This window comes from Protopterus annectens, chromosome 8.part0, assembly GCF_019279795.1.
Source record: "Protopterus annectens isolate FY-2018-M chromosome 8.part0, PAN1.0, whole genome shotgun sequence".
NCBI lineage: Eukaryota > Metazoa > Chordata > Ceratodontiformes > Protopteridae > Protopterus > Protopterus annectens.
In genome coordinates, this window is record NC_056741.1 from 1,402,862,951 (window position 1) to 1,402,877,214 (window position 14,264).

Below are 14,264 nucleotides of genomic sequence, written 5' to 3' on the forward strand. Positions count from 1 at the left end.
AAGCACCTCAGTGAGTACCGGCAGACTGGCGACTACCTTAACAGAAGTGTCGTCGGCAATTTTGGACCTATGCAGTCTGTCTCTGTCTTTATCTTTACTTTTTTTGGAAGATCGGTTGTCGGATGACTTAACAAAGCCATTTCGGAGTACTGATACCGAGAACCAAAATAATTTGCTGCAAATATAGCCTGACGACGAATAGTTCGGGGAATGAACAAGGCACAAAACCGACAGCGAGGGTGATCTGCGCCTAAGCAGGGAATGCAGTACGAATGAAAATCTTTATGAGGTATTTGCTTTACACAGGTAAGGCAATTGTTAAATTTTACTGACATAGGTAGGAGCAAGAAAAAAAGATCCCCAATGAGGTACTTATCTTTTTTTTTTTGAAGACTTCGGTTCTGAAACTCGAAAATGAAAATTTCAGGAGTCAGTCAACCAGCACCTGCGAACTGCTTCTGCTTTGGGCACCGCACGGCAAGAAAGACTGATGTAATGTCGTCGGCTGCATGTTTTTATACCCCTGACAACCTGACGTCATGGAAGAAGAGACAGCATCCGACGCAGGAATCCAAGATTCTGGTATTCAGGCTGGCTGAGGGCTACCTGCAGGCAGACAATCCAAATGTGATGACTGTAACAGTGAAACACAAAGAACATGTGCCAGTGTCTCATTTTTATTGTGTTTTTATTTTAGTTATTATTGCACATGGTCTGAAATAGTTATTGGGTGCATATCTAGACCTTCAATTAAACGCACATGTTCCTGTGAAATTTAAATTCTGTCTAGCCTAGCCTGGTTTTTGTATCTTGGGGAATAATATGTAAATTCACTCTGAACTCTTAGTACTGAATTCACATCTTCCACACCAAATATCACAGGAAGTTACTAGGCTGTTGGCCCTGAGGCCCTTATAAGCCTAGCCAAGAGTTTAGCCCATGTTTAGACATGTCAGCACCCTAAGCACCTGTCCAGCAGGGACATAGGTGGAAGCCCAGAGGTGTATTTTCTGTTTCTCATCCAGTTATCCAGTTTGCGCTTGAAAAGGGATAGAGAGGTACTTTGCTTGACGTGGAATTAATACAGTGTATTCCTTCTAGCTCCTCTGGTACAGCTGAAAATCTTAGGTTTTTCCTACATGCTGTGCCTTCTAATTCTATTATTTTTGAAACATATCTTCTTGAGCAGTCTCATATTCAGCCAGCCTTTCTTCATTTCGACCTCTGATTTTTTGCAGTTTTATCACCTCACCTGAATATCTGTTTAATGCTTCTTGCATTTTTTTCCAGAATTGAGTTGATATACTCCATCAGTGTTTCATTTATTTTAACCAGGTCTGTGTGCAGTTGCCTTATACTTTCTTCTAGGTTACTGGAAGTCATGTCTGGAGCTTGTACTGCTTTTTGTTGAACAGCTGCAGTACTTTTCCCAGTCAGTGTTTTTTCCTCACCTTTTGTGGCAGATTTTCCTTCGGGTCCTCTGTATTTCTTTTTTTTCCTGGCATCCAGGCAGTGCACTTACTAGCTAGTTACTGAAAATTACCCAGAAACACAAAAGTCCATTGGGCTTCTCTGTTGAGTTTCTGTTTTCAAACTGGGAGAGCTAGAATTAAGCTGTTAATGTGCAGCTATCTTGGAAGTCCACTCTTTCCCAGACATTGTGCAATCTCAGAGTTAGTATATATAATTAGCAGGCTATATGGGGCAGGCACAACCCCCCACATGGGGGTTGCAATGGGGGGGGGGGGCTAGCCCCCTGAAAAAATGTTTTTGTTTTCTTTAGGTTTAATTTTGCATGCAGAGAAGTTATTGCTCATTGCATGGGTAGTATAATGTTGATGTTTGGGTGTTTCATCTACATTCAGTACACCTACATACATACAAACACAGGCGTGCACGCGTGTGCACACACACATACACACACACATGCATATATGTGTGTGTGTGTATATATATGTATGGGTCTTCACAACACCCAACACCTATATAAGTAACCTGCTTGTCTTGGGGTGAGACCTGTGTTGTTTCCTCATAGGCAAAACAATGACAAGAACCTGCTGGGAAATGTGACAATATAATGTGGGCAAACACAAATACAATAATTTACTAATACAGTGAAGATATCATAAGATAATAAACAGTTTCACACTGCTGAAGACGAACAATTGGATGTTCTAAATTGTATTGTTCCTTCCAAAGACAGCATGACTACTGAATTGCTGAAAGGAACAGTAGAGTGAAGGAGTAGGCAGAGATGCACCTTTTTTGAAAAATACGTCAAGTGTGAATGGGATGGATGGCAGAGACACTACAGCAAGTTATCTACAGTGTGATAGTGCAGATGGCCCATGGCTAATAGTTCCCATTATGTTAAATCTGCCTTTTTATGGTATTTGTGTATGTGCTTACTTTCACCGATCATGACTGTTCCATTAGGCATGTGACCTAATTTTAGGAAAGACATCGGGACACCAAGTAAATTCCCTACTTTCTTCAACCATACAGGGTGGTGCTAGAAGAATGACCTCAGAAAGCTTTGGCAGATGACAAATAAATAGCAGTGACAGATGTGCCCCTGGAATACTCTGAGTTTAAAGAGGCTGATAAATATAACAGAGCTACAGCTTGGTGGATTTGTACACTTGAAGTTGGTGGCTTTAATGTTGGAAGAAGAACTGGTGATTAATGTCTTCTAGGATTGCCAAACAGAATGGATGGAGGCAGACCAGCTGTGTGGTTTGGACACTGGTGAGATGGAGTCTAACAAATCAGAGAGAAGGAATCACATCAGAAAGGAATACAAAAGTTACATCAGCTGATGTTTTTGCCCAAGTTACAAACTGGAACTGTTTCCAGGTCTTATAAACAAGCAATACAGGATACCTCCAGATCTGAGAAGAATGGTTCCAGATCCATGAACAAATATGATTTATTTAAACTGTGCTAGTGACTTGCTAGAGAACAAACACAGATTCTGGACTGATGTGCTAAAACCGTTGGGAGGGCTACCAAAAAGAATGTGCCCCATCATTTATTTGCGTAATGAGAAATGGTATCACATTTATTAACAGAATGAAACTGAACTGTTTGCAATGGATAAAAATGTTTCCTGACCTGTTACACAAGTTGCCACTGAATTATAAGATTCAAGAGTATGACATAACAGTAAGGAAGAGAGTTTCTTTGCAATTCAGAACAATAATGTGAACAAAACTGTTTTAAGAAATACTCTGGGTAAATTGCAACAGAATCCATTCTGTGAAAAAAGACCGAGGACACTGATGTTTTCTGAAGGCAGTTGGATCTGAGCAAAAAACAAGGTCAACTGGTGCATTTTCAAAGTCTTATAATGGTTTAAGGTAACAAAGGAATACTGTATTACAAAGGCCATCTAAAAGGCTGTTACTTATTTGGTGAAACAGTAAGGAAATGTCGCAAGAAATGCATGGGATCTGTGGAAAGAAAGGTGATTCATAAATTGCTGTACAGCTGCAGGATATCAATCATAATAGTAAGGGAGTGTTTGGATACATTACCCGAATATAACTCACCCAAATGATTCAGAAAATGCAAATGTAAATGTTAAATTAAATGATGATGAGTCAGAAAATGTACATGGCAATGGATGTTTTAACACAGATTCTACTTAGTGTACACAGAAAGGTGATAAACGTATAGTTATTTAAATTTTTTTAACTGTGGTAGAGCACTGATCAAAATTGACAAATTTCAGTCCCAGCCTGCAATGTAGAGAATAATAAAGGGTATGTACAGCCACAAATTAGAAAGTAACTTTCAACACAATAAAGATATAAAGAATGACAAGTAAAACAAAAGGACAATATCAAAACATATCGTACCAACAGTAAGATGTACATTATATACACATCAAACAGGATGTATCTGAACATACAGTTAAACTGGAGTCCAAAGTATTAGAATAAGACAGAGATTATTATTTAAGAGATTTGATTAGATGATATGTCCAGAAGGGAGGCAGCTGCAAATGACTTGCATTTTAATGTGAGCTTTCAGTACACACAAAATTTAAAACAGGAAGCTGTCTTTAATACTGGATGGGAGGGATTCACAAAGTTTAGGGCCTAGAATCAAGAAAGAGTGTTTGAAGTGTGTTGTCTAGATTTGGGGATATGCAGCACAGGACCCAATGATTTTGGTTTAAGATGGAGTAGGAGGAGGAAGATTCTGTTCAGGTAGATGTTTATCTAGAAGAAGTTTGAGCAGCTGGAAGTCTGAATTTGGTTTGTCAGGAAGCCATTACACAGTGGTGCTCATAAAGGAGTGTGAGTGATGAATGGCAGATTTTGATATTAACTGGATGGCTACAGTGTTTTTTTTTTTTTTTTTTTAAAGCAGCTGCAACCAGTGGGAGAGTATATGCATACTCAACTATTGCTGAGCATGATGAGTGAATGAGAAATGGGGAGTGTTTTTGGGCCCAGAAAAGGAAGGAGTTAATCTTACATGTATCGCATAGGCATGTGAAGCTTATGGAAGGATCTAGCTGTAAACTAAAGTATTTGAAAGAAGGGACATGTTCAACTGGGAAGATCACAAATTGTCAGGGGTTTATGCATGCTACTGAATTTTTGCATGGTACCAAACATAGTTTTTGTTTTTATGGGTTCACTGTGACAGTTTTATTACCGATCTGTTTGATGAGGGAGTGAAAATCAGCTTGAAGATCATACTCTAGTGAACTATTGGATTAGAGACATAAAGGACCATGATGTCAGCCTATTATTATGTTATTATATTTGCATGTAGTTCTTAATAGTTTTTACTTACTATCATTAAAAATTATATAAGCGGAGCTTATCTCCCTGGGCCTCTACTGAAAATGGACATATATCCAGCTAGACTAGCCCGGTCAACAAATGTAAAATAAATAAATAAAATAAATAAGTTAAGACTGGGTGGTGTGGAAGGTCAAGGGGGAGTCTGTTAATGTAGACTGAAAATAACAGTTTGGCTAGAATAGTTCATTATGACACACCTTTATGAAGAGGGGTGATGTATCAGAGTGAACGTTTAAGTGGTAATTGATATGAAAATTGTGAAACCAGGGGATGGTATCAGGGCTAACACCAGTTTCAATGAGGTGGCCTAAAAGGGAAGAGTGGCGAACTAGATCAAACACTACGGTCAGGTCAACAGAGGTAGCACTTTGTCAGTATACCTTTGCTCATCCCCATAAGAATGTCATCAGTGAGACACCATAGAGCAGTGGGAGTGCTTCGACTAAATCAGATATTATGTTATTTCACAGGCAGAATGTAATGGTATTAGATTGTTTTAAACAAAGTGATTTATTTGTGATGTGAGTACCATATGCTCCAACTAGAGATAACTTGAGAGCTGAGCTTTTTTTTTTGTTTTTTGGGGTTTTTTTTGTTTTTAAGGCAAGGCATTGTTTAATAGTGATTGTAGTAACAATATGTGCAGATTTCAATTGTTGCAACAAGGAGGCAGAAAGAAGGGGGAGTAAAGGAAAAAAATAATCAGAACGGAAGAGTTACACACCTTGAATCAAGAAGTGTAGAAGTGTAGACTGATCAGACAGAAGAGATCAGGACTAGATTGGTTTTATTTCTATGCTCAGATACATTACAGAAATATTAACTTGGGAGTAAATTGGTACAATTTTTGAATCCCAAGGCTATTTTCATTGTAATGGGAAGCGAAGGAACTGAGAAGAAAGCAGGGAAAGATGTATGCATACATAAAACAATATTTCTAGACATATGGTGCTGCGGTAGCATTGTCGCCTCACAGTAAGACGTTGTTCTGTTCGATTCTCAGCTAAAGCGTCTTCTGTGTGGAGACATGCGTGAATGGGTGTACCTTTGTTGAAGGTTGTGCGTCAGGGCGGGCAACTCGGCATGTAAAAATCTACTGCCAATCATTAGCGGACCGGAGTTCCGCTGTGGCGACCCCTAACCGGGAAAAGCCGAAAGACACAACAACAACATCAATATTAACAGATATTTTATGAGGTTATGGAGAGACCACATAAAGATAAGATTCTAGTACAAAGACTGGGAAGGCAGTAGAGGGTTTACACGAAAAAGAAGAAAAGTGAATATGTAATGTTATGAATGACAGACTTTAACAAAAGAAAAAAGAAATACACGGAACTGATGGAAGAGTTACATTTTGTATTACAAGGGAAAAGTGGATAATAGTACAGAAGAGAAGGACAGTTTCACATGGCAAATGAAAACAGTTGAAAGAATGGCTGAGAAAATAAAATAGGTCATTTTTAAGGATATAGAGGAAGAAGTGAATTTACTATTAGCTAAAGAATTAAGGAGTATATTTTTGTGGCAAGACTAACAGATAAAGGGGGCTATATCAGACAGAGATCTCTACAACAAGAAACATAAGAGATGTTTTGGAAGACTTAAATAAAAAGAAAATGAAAAGGATAGAACTAGGCAAGTTAGGAAGGTAAGTGAAAAAAATTTTGACCAAAAAAAAAAAATCACACAACTTCATGTTAAGTAAATAGGCATGTTAGAAGAACAGGCGGTATATGGCATATACAAGCATTATTTCTGAAATAACAGAAATTATACTAAGATAGCAAGAAAGGAACTGTCGATGAGAGACTTATATTGAAAGGTTTTGATAAATATTACCACAACAGAATGTTGGAAACTCGTGTCAAATTTTTTTGCGGTTTGGGTATTTTGATGTGTAAAGGAGTAAAACAGGGATGTGTTTTCGGTCTACTTTTTTGGATTAGTTATAAACACGGTATTAACAGATGTACAACTTAAAAGGAAGAAAGGAGGCTAGTTTAAAATGTATTATTGCCCATCTGTTTTGCCTGCACGTCTTGTAAGAGAAGAAGGGAGTATACAGTACGTAATGTCTAAATTTCAGATAACTCTGACTATGGTATGATTTTATCTAAATGAAAAAAAGATACAGGATTTAGGAAAGATACTAGTGAGGGAGGAATAGGAAAGTATTTAAATTGTAAAATTAAAATCTGGAGGCTGGGAAGCTGTTAGAAGTGGATTAGAGCCTAAGAGAAACTAAAAGGATAGTCAGGCTCAGGTAAACCATACAACTTACAGAAATATGTACAACTGCTAAATTCAGTTCTGATAGGAATGAAAGGGTATTATGTGCAAGTGTGCTCTTATCTGCAATATGGGAATCAAGAAAGGGGAGTCATATATGTTAGTGAAATGCATGAAGGATCAAATATGGTACTGCCAGTACTATTTCTGAGTTCATTACAGCTTAGGTTTACAGTTAAGACTGTAATGGGACAAGACAGTTTGTTAAGGAAGCTAATTCAAATAAATTATGAAAATGCTGTGAATCACGTTTTAATAAAAGAGATTTAAACATTTTTGGGAAATGTCAGCTCATTTTCTTGAAGTAGAGGTTGAAAAGGAAATAAACAAATCTCATATATGGTCATTCTAAGGACTGGACAGCAGACAAAAAAATGTTATATTAACTGTTTGGACCTTGTATAAGAGAAGATGCAATTAGCTGCAATATAATAAAAATGAGAAATGAAAAAAGTATCCAAAAAATTATGAAGCAGTTACCTACTGTGAATAAGATATGAAACAGAACAAGTCAGATGTATTAAGTGAGGGTACTTAAAATATTTTTTCTTCTTTTACTTGATATAAATGAACAAGTTGAAAGGAAGACAGAAAGACAAAGAAGACAGTTTGAGAAAAACAGAAATGCCTTAGTGTAAAAGAAAAAAATATTTTTATTATACATAATGCTCATGATGCAAGTGAATGCTGTTGAAATACAACAAAATACTATGACCCTTTGTCAGGAGGTACTGGAAAGCATGTACCTCATGCAGGGGGATCAGAGCAGCATTTCTATATATGCATGAACACAGGAGATGGTGACAGTGGCAGCATTTGAGATGTGTAAGATAAAATTGACTCAACAGCTATTACATCATTTAAAAGATCTGGATATGCCAACTGTCAGTTCTGAAAAGCTATGGTCTTCTAATGCAGAAAAAAAAAAACCTGAGGAGTAATGCTCAGTGACCAAAATGACATACACTTATGAAGTGAAGAGAGTATTAAAAATGTCAGACTCCAAGTGGAGAAGTGGAGGTGTAGACAGAAAATTCAGAGTGGGTAGCAGCCAGGAACTTTTATAAGTTGCAACACATAATGCAGATTTACCAAAACAAATTTAAATGAAGGAAAATAATATGTTTTTGCTATGAGAAGGGCGGACTAACATTATCATCAGGCATCTTTTGCATAATAAAGTACATTTCTTCACTTTGTATCTGCTCTCATTTTGAGGCTGCTTTTATTTTGTAGCTGAAGCTGTCGTTAATTCATTTTAATTAAAGCCATCTACAAATAAAGCTAATGGCTGCAAAACAATCACTGCTTCAAAATGTGTGTTTCCACACTATTTCACTGATGAACTTCAATCTATATGTTTAAATAATTTCATAATCAGTTGGATCTTTGAACAGTCACTCTTTCTGCAATATAGCCAGTAAGTTATGAGCAATCTTTAGGATACAGAAAAATGCAACATCAATGAATATTATTGCCAATTCTGCAAAGGACAATTGTACATGTGGGTTTCATTAATAAGTGACAAACACCAACAGTAATCTGTTTTATGATTAAAATCTGGATGGAATATGCACTTTTTAAAATATAACGAATGCTACAAGTTGCAGAGTGCCTGCTGCAGAATATTTCAGCCTATCATATTACTGTGCATTCCCATGAACTAGATGCAACACCAAAGCAAAGATCACTACATCTGTTAATCAGGAATTCATTTACTAAGGGTGGAAGCTGACACAGTGTGAATGGGGGAGCAGGTCAGATTAATATTTTGGTACTGAAAATAATGGTTGCCCTGACGACAGAACAATGTTTGTTAGTTACATTCCAGACACACTGGATTTGATGTACCACTGACTGAGAACAAAGGTAGAGAACATGGACAGTATGATTACCCAAAACACATACATACATATGCCAGCAAATGCAATTAATGTCGCTGTCATTTTTAAGCTACAATTGAAATGAAACTGTGGGTAAATCCAGCAAACTGTAACAAAATCCAAAGCTTCAAAACAAATGCAGCAACCCCATGTATCTGGTGGGTGGCGTATTCTTCTTAGTTATTATGTCTTAACAACTTTAACTTTCAGTCTTTTAATATCTTACTCTGCCCTCTTTACTCTTTAACTCATCAGTACTTTCAACCTGCTCATGGCCCAAGGAGCTTAGTTGCTGCTGAGGCTGTCTATAGCAGCTTCAGTGATCAATTAAATGCATGACAGGACTTGCTCATTCGTGAAGATACAAAGATTCATTTAGCATCTTAGCATAACTAGCATGGCTAATGGGGGCACAGGAACCTGTTACTATTAATGTAAGTGCTTTGCTCATGGTCATAAAACATATTATTTTTACACACACACACACACACACACACACACACACACACACACACACACACACACACACACTTTTTTTACAGCAAAAGCACATTTTGTTGCAATTTATGCATATGAATGCTAAACTGCTCTGTGTTTTATTAAGAGTAGAACTTCACATGAGCTTCCTAGTATTCTCTGTGCTGAACTACAACTTAATTATTTCTACAAATAGCTTTCTTTAAGTCAACAAACCCATTCTATTCCTATTTATTAAACCCAGCCTCCTGCAGCAGTGTGTTTTAATTGGAAGTTTAAATACAAAACAAATCACTGTTGACTCACTTGCATGTACTAAGAAAATTTCTTAAAATGGACACAAACAGATACTCCTTGTAACAATCTACTTATCTGCTCTCACTTCTGCAACCATCATACAGAATACTTTAGAAAATATCCTTCCTTTAAACAGCGATTGAATGTACAATGTGACCTCAACACACACTGGGATATGCAATACTCTTCATTACAATTTGTTCTTTCTTTTTCAATTGTTTAAAGATAGTTAAGAAAGAAAATAGAACTAATCCCTCTACTGGAAAAACATCTCTACATTACTACTACCATTCAAAACAAATTTGGAATATACAAGGCAAGTTATCTTGGGAACTAGAAGATGCCTAGCAATATACACCTGTAAGCAGACAAACTTTGAGGTTCTTGACACCCTTCTCAATCAAGCACTTAATAGTACTTACCTCCCAAATCGAGCAGAGCTATGCATGACAACCCTGGTGTAAATTTGTGTATACTCATCAAGTCATCAACAGTAGCCTTAAAATTAGCTAAAGTAGTACTTTCTTAGACCTTCAGTGGCAACTTATTCCATAGGCTTGGGCCATCTATGGTCCCTGGCAACTACAAATCCCTAAGTCTCACTAGTCTTATATGCAAATACATGGAAATGTTCAATAATGGCTTTGGAAAACCCAGATACTGGACTTGACCCAGTTTAGTTTCATCAAGGGCAGGACTTGCCTACTCAACCTGGTGGACTTCTTTGAGATGGTCACCAAAGCAATAGACAAAAGCAAAACAGTTTGCACTGCCTGTCTTAACCTGGTCAAGACATCTGACACAATACCCCAATCTGGCACTGTTGTCAAATGCAAGAGGTTAGGTATAAACCCTTGTGTGACCCAGTACCCAGCTAGCTCACAGACAGGACCCAGGAAGCTATAATTGAGGAGTCCACAACTACAAAGAGGCCAGTCACCAATGGAGTCCTTCAGAGACTGGTCCTGGGGCTGCTCATCTTGGGATCTACTTCTCTAAAGTCAAAGCCAATGTCAAGGGCCTCTGGCTGACCAAACTGGCAGATAACTGCAATTAGGAACACTGATAGAGTCACTCACCCACCAACAAGAAGAGCTAACACTGGATAAATAACTGGTATCAGAGCCATGGACTAAAACTAAATGATATGAAACTCATAATAGTGTCATTTGGGAAGTAGACCACCCCTGGTAATTAACATATTGACAACACAGTCCAAAGAGTTGTCCCAGTAGTCTGGGTCTTGGGGACAGTTGTAGACAGTAATCTAACATTTGACTGTCACATGTCTACGGTAGTGAGAAAAAATTATTCTATATTGCGCAACATATAAACAAAGGTATTGCATCTAGATCCAAGGAAATCATTGTTGCACTGTATTCACTACTCACCAAGCCTATCATTGAGCACAATGCCCCCTTTAGTATGTACCTAACCATGCATGTCCAACAACTGGAATATCTGCAGAAGTTCCTCATTAAAAGAATACAGACATAAATAACATACTGCAGACCACCTCAAATCCCAATGCCTGTATTCTGTCTCCTACAGGCTGTTGAGGTGAGATCTGTGCCTGGCATACAGGGCATTTTCGGACCCAGTCTGATGGACCTCCTGCATATTTGCAAAACAAACAGCACCAGAACTACCAGTTCTAAAGACTTAAACCTTACCTGTGATATAAATAGGACTTACTGGACAGAGTGGTATTCATCCCAGAGATTACTCATTCTATGGAACAGGCTCCCTATCCATGTGAAGTTGATTTCCTTCCTAACCAGATTCAAGTGTAACTTGGACAACTGGATGAGGAACAGGAAATTCACCCCTTGTTTGTTACTTTTGTCTCTAATGGATACAGGTAGCCTGTAAATGGTCCATCTCTCATGCCCCTGATTGTTAATGTTTCATCACCCAAGCCCTGCATACATTATCAATGGTACCAGAACTTCTCAGAGATTTGGGGATGTCTGTTTAGGCTTAAAAAGTCCCCAGTGGTCATTAGCCTAGTACATATCTATGAACCTAAGAATCTATGACAGTCCATAGTTAGGGCTGCTAGCAGCAAGTCATCAAGACAGGGAAAACACTGAAGCCCCACAGTATGAAAACTGCTGCAGCTAGTAATATCGTTTAATGAACATCCTGGGGGCTATGATGAGCCCAAATGGCAGCCTGCAGAAATGGAAGTGAATGGCCCTTATCTTGAAGAGAGGAAACCTTCTGAATTCCTTGGTGATCTTTATAGGTAGGTATATCAACCAATAAGGAAAGAGGGACAGCACCATAAGGATGTAAAAGGGAATTGTGGCCACATGATGGTTTAGGCCACTCAGCTGAGAATGGACCAGAGGACCTCTGAATTTTGGTACTAAAAAGACTCCAAGTAAAAGCCTTGTTCTTTCTGACCTGGTGGGACATCAAAGACAGCTCTTTTTAGAAGTCTCTGGACATTTTTCCTGGCCACAGATCTTTGGCAGGGTGGGAAGATTAGGAGAGGGAGAGACTGCAGCCTGAGATTGGTGAGGAAAGGAAGGAAAAGGCCCCTGGATACTAAATGTCCCTGGCCCATCTACTGCACATGATGGTCTCCCAAGACACTTAGAGGGATAGATAACCTCACTATGTCCAGAGGAATGCAGTCTGCCAATGCTTAAGAGGGTAGACTGCTGTTAACCAGATGATGGGCCACAGTACCTTAATTACACTGCTGAAAACTAACTACTGGAAAAAGTGGCAGTTATGGAAGTTACTTAGGAATATCTGTAACATTGTACTGTGGCTCAGTCTTCTTTTTAAGAGGAACTAGCACAATTATTGAATCCATTACTGAATACTGTGACCAGATTTGACAATTTCTGAGAGGCTGGAGGATCTTGTAGGCCCTCTTCAGAACTGGAGCCACTACAGTGGGATTCTTCCAAGCATTCTGTGTTTTCAGCTGAAACATCTTATCAGCTGGAGGAATCAAATTAGAATATGACTTGGAAGATTGGAAGAATTCAGCAAGACTGCATTTAGACTAAGAAGAGTTGTTAAGAACCATTTTGCCTTAATTTTCTAATGACCTTGAAAATCCCTTCAAATTTGGGTTATCAGGTAGCAAGGGAAGAGAAAATCAGCTTCCAGGTAAACATCCACATCCAGAATGGAGACTCCTCAAAAGACTCTTAGTGCTTTGCATTACATTTGGCTTTGCCTCCTGTAATTAGAGGTGGGAGAATCTGGGGTGGAAGAAAAATGAAACTGGGCACAGCAAAAGCATTATGCCAAGACCCCCTAGTTTCACTGTCCCTGCTGAGAGGATTTACAGCAAAAACATTAGCTAAATGAGGTCCCAACTTGTCATATCTGGCTCAGGCAGAGAAGCATGCAGCATCAGCACTAGGATGTCCAATGACTCCAAACAGGGGTTGGGATCACTGAATCTGAAGGGCTGATGCTAAACTTTGGTTGACTTACAGGTCAAGGCCAAAAACAACCTCTGCATCATGACAAAGATGACAATACTGATCAAGAATGTTGAAGCTGACACCAACACCCTGGATAAGACCAGCGGCCCCAACACCTGCCACCAGAAAGCTGACCCCAGAGATGGAAAGCTGAGCCCTAAAAAAAAAAAAAAGTGAGAACAAGAATAACCTCGAGAGACAACACTCTGATGTGTGGTTAGGTCCCAAAGAAGTCAAGAACAGCAGCTTTCATGTTAATGGTAAAGCTGACACTTGAGACATTAAGGATGAGGGCAATGACCTAGATGGGATTATCAACATAGACATCAAAGACGGCAAGTTGACAGAGTGTCTTGAAGAAAGTGGAGCGCAAATAATGTCCTACAAGGAAGTGTCAAGACTGAGGACAGAGAAGGCAGGCCGAGAAGGTGATTTAAAGTCATTTGTGTTAGAAAGAAAGACATCCATGACCACAGCTGTTGTACACTAAAAAACGCCTGCCACATTTTTTTGTAGTCTAACTGGAATGAAACCAATCTCCTGGGCCTGATGGATGCTGTTGAAGGAGGACAAAAAGTGCAACATCAAGGTCAGACAAAACAGACCTGACATTACTGAAGTGAGCAAAGGTAGCAGGGTGAGTCCTCATATGGGGAAATACTCCTTTACCATGTTTAATCTTACTAGAAACAGGATCCACAAGCACAACAATGCCAAAGAAGCAGGCATTGTAGCAGAAAATCAACAAATTTAGGCTTTTTAGAAGCAGCCACAAAATCCTTTATTAAGCAGTATTTTTCTTCAGCTGTTCAGAGGACTTTGCACTGGAAAAGGAATGCCCTAGAAATACAGTCTGCAGAGGAGGTAGCCCCGAGTTTGTCTAGCTTTTACCTATTCTTGTTTTCCTTTAATGTAGAGGGCTTGAAGGCTGCATAAATACTGCAGTCTTCTGTAGAATGAGGACCACCATTTAACATGCATAACTTGGGAAGGAATTGTCCTCCTTTTTTACACACAAGTATAGAAATGACACTAAAAAATGA

The 14,264-nt window shown here is 38.7% G+C and overlaps 1 protein-coding gene across 2 annotated transcripts in view; it reads right to left on the minus strand.

Moving 5' to 3' along the window:
* ALG9 (ALG9 alpha-1,2-mannosyltransferase) overlaps positions 1-14,264 on the minus strand; it is a 2,405,363-nt gene that overhangs the window by 20,128 nt on the left and 2,370,971 nt on the right. The window lies entirely within an intron of this gene.